The sequence below is a fragment of the Triturus cristatus genome, chromosome 3_2, assembly GCF_964204655.1.
Source record: "Triturus cristatus chromosome 3_2, aTriCri1.1, whole genome shotgun sequence".
In the NCBI taxonomy this organism is placed as follows: domain Eukaryota; kingdom Metazoa; phylum Chordata; class Amphibia; order Caudata; family Salamandridae; genus Triturus; species Triturus cristatus.
In genome coordinates, this window is record NC_140584.1 from 417,304,956 (window position 1) to 417,311,215 (window position 6,260).

The window sequence follows — 6,260 nt, forward strand, 5'->3', positions numbered from 1 at the left end:
AATTCTCCATAGAGCTGAAGAAAGAGATGGTAAGGACACTTAATGTTACATTCAGCGTTCATCACAGACCCGTTTGATCAAATGCAGTGCAACTTTTACGTGGTCTACTCTACCTTACTGGAAATACTGTGCTACTTGTCACCTTTTAGTACAATGCAGGCAGGCGGTCCAACCAACGTTGGGAATTGAGTGTCTGGCAGGGTAGGATCCTGCGAAGGCCGGCTTGCACCCTCCAAAGGGGGACATGTGACATACACAGAACTCATAAGAGCACAGAAGAGGAATAGACTTATGCCGGTGAAGAAGGTTGTGGTTGTGACCGAAAAGCCGGGGGAAGCCTTGTGCAGTCTGTCTCAAAAACACCCATGAGAAGAAGTTAGCGAAGGGACAACTAGTAGGCATGAGACTGATCTATTCCATAATTTCTAGGTCTGCACAGCTTTGCACTATTTTAAGTAGTATCTGTTGTAGATCACAAACGAAGCGCCACAAAAAACACTTTACACGTCCGAAAACGTTTGACTCGTAAAATGGGGTTTGTACATAATAAACAGCAGTTTTATAATCACAATCCCAGTGATTTTGCAAATCATAGGGTTTGCAATTGAAAAATCCTCTACTACATCTGTCCCACTGTTCCATAGGTTGGGCCGTTGCTTGAAATGCATAGACACACAAGCTGGAACTCTCCCACTGATAATGATGTATACCTCCGCAGACTGGGCTGGTCATCTCCCTATCAAATAAAATAAGTGCATGTTCTCAGAGAATAGTGGTCCCTATTCAGGAGGAACCCCTTGCTCATGATCAAGCACTGTGCCGGTTTGTCGTCCTTTAATATGCAGACTGGTTTATATCATACTCACTTGTCTCTTCTCGTTGAATCACTGCAATAATTCACCATTTCATGACGAAGCTGTACTAGGCACCATAAATCAGCATCAATTCAACCAACTCCTTTTTAACGTCGTCACTGCGACACGAATTTCAATCCTCACTCAGCATAAACTAGAGAAATGTCACCACCTCTGCATGAAATTCAATCCACATTGTTCACGCAACTCCAAGCACCTAAGTCACAAACGTTATGCTGAAAACATGCCTAGTATTGTGTCAAATGTGGTTAAAATTCTTCCTTTCCATTTTTTATTCCCCCTTTTTCTCCCCTTGCTCCTTTTTTGTATGTAAAGAATTGTAAAAAAAGGTGTGATATATTATCAAGACAGCAGTGCATTATTTGTTTGTCCTGAAGATGATGCCCTATACTCAATGTGGCATCGAAACGTCGACACTCAAACACCCTATGCACTAGACTCAAGCTATAACACATTGTGCAACGGTGTTAAATGATTAATTTGTGTCTGTCTATACTGAGAACAACTGTACAGACCCATTTTGGCTTGCCCTTTGGCCAATTCTGTGTTCATTGTTCTGTCTTGTGTTCTGTTGGTCACGGCTGTGCTCACTTGTCATTTGAATGTTTTATTTGATACTACTTTTGAAAAATACTATGAAAATAAATTCTTGTCCGGCTGGACAAAAGACATACATTCTATTCTAAGTGTATGGTTATCTATCACACTGTATTCCTCCTGAATAGGGACCACTGTTCTCTATAACATGAAATTGCCCAAGGTCCCTGTCTTAATTCCTTTGAGTTCCCTTCTTCTGTAAAATTGTTCTCAGAGAATGGCAGTCCCTGTCCATTTAAAAGCCCTGTTCATGGGGAATAATAAGAATTAAAGAGGAAACCAAATATTTTCCAAATTGGCAAAAAGTGTGAAATCGTTAGTTTTGTAGTTTCAACTACCTAAATAATTTGAGTCTTTACAAAGGCAAACCAGGCAGCTTTTAGCAATTCAATCAGATGGTGTTGGGGCACAAAAGGTTTCCCTATATAACTGAAGACTGAGCATGCTTCCCTTTCTTGAGTTCTCCTTTGCAAGTTCGGTAGGTGTTTTTACTTTTTCGCAGCAACACACAACACGTATGCATTTACGTTGAGGGCTTCCTGTAACACAGTATGCGACAGGGTGCGTGGCTCTATGGTCCAGAAACGTACACCTTGTAGGCCCTTTAAGTACTGATCGTGACTAGCTCACCTCATCAGAGAGCTGAGACCCAACAGTGATGGCAACAACAGCTTATAGTGGAAGGACAGGCCTTTTTACCTGTAACCTGCCAGGAAAAGACCACTGCAGGCCTCTCCTGTATCTTTAAATTGTTTACCAGTCCTGTGCAATCGGGTCTTTCACTCCTTGCATGTGGGACATGGATGGCTCATGTGTATATATAAATTCTTGGTTTGTGTGTTGCACGTGAATCATGTTTGTTTCATGTGACTGTGACTACTCTGGCTTATTTTCTGATTTCTTGAAACCAAAGTGGTAGGGAAACTGGGAGTTGAAACACTTTGGAATTATACATTCTTCCGATATCCATAATGGCATAACATTTTATATTCTGAGTCCTCAACATATCTGGTTTGTTCTGTGTGTACAGGAGCCTCCCTGTCCTCTGCACAGCCTTCAATTAAATGTAGCCGTGTCATCACACCTCTCAAACTCTTACTCCTACACATGTGACCCTTTTCCACCTCTGCATAGCACATCACGATCCATTTGGTTTTTACTTTCAACAGGAATGGTTGGATACCTAGCATCATTGTTACTCATTTTATTTATGGAGGTAATGAAGGTGGAGTGTGTCTTCACTAGCCATCATGCACAAATGTATCTATGTTATAAGCATTAAGATGGCACATTTCCTGCCTTAGTATGGCGGTGTAGTTTCTCCAGCTGTCAAAGTATACTTTTTACACACAGCTTTGTGCTGTCTCCCTGACTGGATTAATCACGAATTGGCATCTGTGAAATATACTTAAACACAGACCAGCATCTCTCAAATATTTTGAACAGTCACAGCCTCACATCTCGTTATGATCAAAGTCACGGATTGGCATTTCTCAACCATGTTTATCAGCACATATGAGCACGTTTCAAAGACATACAGCAATCCGAAACAAGCATTGGCATAGCCAATAGGTCTCACCTTTGGGACCTTATAAGTGTTTGTTCATGCAACAGTGGCATAACTAAATACTTACAAGGTCACAAAAGCGAGACCTATTGGCTATGCCAATGCTTGTTAGCTTGGTCAATGTGTGACTCGTTTTGGCATGGTTTTTGTAAAACCTTATTGGTGTGGGAGCTGCCGGGCCGTCACCACTATAACAAACATTAGAAAAAGTTGTTTTTGGTCTCAAAAAGCACACACTGCCACAGTAGTTACTGGCACTAAACAAAACTACTTTGTGTGCCGATATGCTCCTTGTGAAAGAGCAGAACACTGCCACTCACAATGAAGCCAGACGATACAGGGAGAGAGACAGAACTTTAATAAACAGAAAAGGTCACGGTCAACGCCAGACCAAATTAGGAGACCAATTATTAAAGTCTCAAAAGTGCACCCAAGGTATATTTCCTTGCATTAAGTGCAGCTATTCGGCTTTCATGAATTCCCGAGAACTTACAGAACTAGGACAAGAAATAGTACTCCTAGAAAATATGCGAACTGCATTTTAGCATGAGCAAATACGCATGTGTAGATTTGCTCATGCGAAAATCTGAGTGTTTCCAAGTTCACTTTACCTCTAACCACTTATTTTTCAACACTGGAAGAAGGTTTACATCTGCCATTGTCAGGAGTAAATTGCCAACATTTCTAAGTATGGGAACAGATTAAAGAATAATTGTTGAAGACCCTTAAAACATGCAAGTTAGTAGGTTTGCACAGACTTAAAAGGGCTTTCTAACCCTAGAACTATTGCTTACCACTACCTTCATCCCCAGTATGTGTATCTACGAAAATGTGGAGCATAAGGGTATTGCGAGTATTCAAACACTACTACAGTATGAGGCCAGGCATAATCAGAGAGGCTATATCAGAGAGCTCATATATTGAGATTGCTGCCATAATTTGTCGTTGCACTACATGGCACCAACTGGACAAGTGGATTTTGTTACAGGACAAGTAGATTTATGAAGCAACCTGCCCCATGAACAAGTAGATATTTTATTTAAAATTCACACCACTGCATACTATGCGATAACCAACAAACCAAATTCAAATATGAATGCTGTGTATTTGGACTTATTTTTATATTGACCATGTTGTATGTTTCTAACGTTTTAGATGGCATAGCAGTTGTTACAGACCTTGAGAAAAAAAAGGACGTGGGAGCGGGGGACACTACGTCCGAGAAGTTCATCTGCAGTCACCAATTAAAATACAAGCGACAGGAAGTGCACACCAATTTCATTAGTAGGAACATCGCCATGTCAAGCAAACATTCACCTTGGGATACAACACTTAGCTTGAACACAGATATAAGGGGAAACCTCCAAGATAATTTAATGTGAAACATTCTGGCTTATAATTAACATGTTTTCTTTCAGAAAGGTACAAATGTTCTTAATGGGGGGGGGGGCACCAAATTTGGATGGAGATCTCCGTTTGTACATGAGAGCAACTTAAAAAGACGACTAAGAACTTGAAACCATTCCTTTGAAGCCTTCAAACCCCGATGCTGTCCCCACGTGGGCAGCACGGAAAAGTATTGTTAGGGTGGCAGCTCGTAACCTGTAACAGTAATAAAGAGGCCCATAACTGAACGCCAGCATTGTAGAAGGATGCATACTGCGTTTTGACACAGGCAAGGAATGAGCCTATCGAACATTCAGATGTCAACAATATAAACACAGTCAAGTTTAGACTCGTCAGCATAAAATATAAACTAATGTTAGCCACATAATGTCACATCCACTTGAAGACAAAGGGCGGTTGAACGCTTATGTTTACGATGAGCTTATTGTGCGTGAATAAGGACAACATTCAGTGCAATACTATACAACAATGCACAGTTAAAACAGCAGGGAAGTAAAGGCCCTTAGACATGATTTACACTGCTTAATGCTAACAATTATGGAGATGCATACAAAAGACAATCTGGGCCTCCCAAAAGTTATTGCCACAGGTAAAACCATCACAAAGAGCAAAACCAATAAGCAAAGGGGAGTCGCTGGGCTGAGAACAGAACTGACACACTGGGACCAGGAAACTACATTATTGTGCATTTCTTGCATAGAGGACCAAGGGGACGCAAAAATTATGACCACAAAGCCCCATAGTAACAATTAACTTCCCCTTGCTTAACTTTAACGAAGGCGCTAAAGTCGCCCCTAGACCCGGCTCATATTCTACTCTTTCTAAAAATGCACACTTGCCTAAATGTAAGACGAAGCACCAGAATGCAAGAAAACCTTAACAATAGCAGTATTTGGCATAATATGGAAGCTTGAAATCTCCGCGCTCTGCATGCATCATTAGCTTCTTATACACCGACCTCCATTACCTAAAGCCAACCATACACGTCCTTTCACAATAAACACCATAAAACAACCCACATCGTTCCGAAGTGCTACCCACTTCTCTGCACCTTAACAGGACAAATTCAGTGCTACTCCTAATCTATATTCCCTATTTGAATTGTAACCATCACATATCCAAGTTGCATCCTGATCCCTGTTCCACTGTGATCACCAAATCGGTACCATTTGTGATCCTCGCTAACTCAGCCTCCACCCACAATGCGTTCCTCGTTTATTTTGAGCCCATCGTGCATAACCCCAACGTGCCCAGACTTCATAAGAAACTGCAAGTCCAACAATCACCTCTTATTTACAGAGCACCACAGAACGGCCTAGACATATTGGGGGAGGGGGGGTCCGCAGGCCCAGGGCTCTTTCGTGCCTGGGAGTTCACAACTCATTGTCTGCTGCATAGTACCAGCTTCGCTCCCATCAGGAAATATTTCCCCCTCATTCCTGAACAAACAAGGGTAATGCAAGGCCCACTCGCCCTTCCCGCCATAGATATGGACGTAACTCCAGCCAGGTAGATCGGGGCGGTACTAAGCAGCGGGGGTGGTGGTGGTGGTCTTAAACACACATACCCCGACTGCCGCCTCCTTCCGTAAAGCCGCCATGTTGGCCCCTCGGACACTCTCGGTTGGTCAACACACCAGCAAAGACCTCTTGGCCGAATCCACTCTGACCGCAGGGGGTGCGCGCGTTCACTCACGCCCTACTAGACGGGGGTAATACAAGATAACACACATGTATATTATGCGGAAGAAGGGTGCCGGTCGGCCGGTGACGCCACTCAGCCGCCGCTAGCAATCTGGGAGGGCTTTTTTTGTC

At 42.6% G+C, this 6,260-nt stretch overlaps 1 protein-coding gene across 10 annotated transcripts in view; it reads right to left on the bottom strand.

The window, feature by feature from the left end:
* Window positions 1–6,260, bottom strand: part of ZMYM4 (zinc finger MYM-type containing 4) — a 1,418,124-nt gene that overhangs the window by 1,170,600 nt on the left and 241,264 nt on the right. For 4 of the 10 annotated variants that reach the window (XM_085648004.1, XM_085648001.1, XM_085648003.1 and 1 more), the window contains exon 1: window positions 6,014–6,260. The exons of 4 other annotated variants lie outside the window; for them this stretch is intronic. The gene's annotated coding sequence lies outside the window, so the exon portion shown is untranslated. Of the gene's footprint in view, window positions 1–5,732; window positions 5,871–6,013 lie in introns of those variants that run through there. 2 more of the 10 variants (XM_085647998.1, XM_085648000.1) reach the window with 2 other exon arrangements.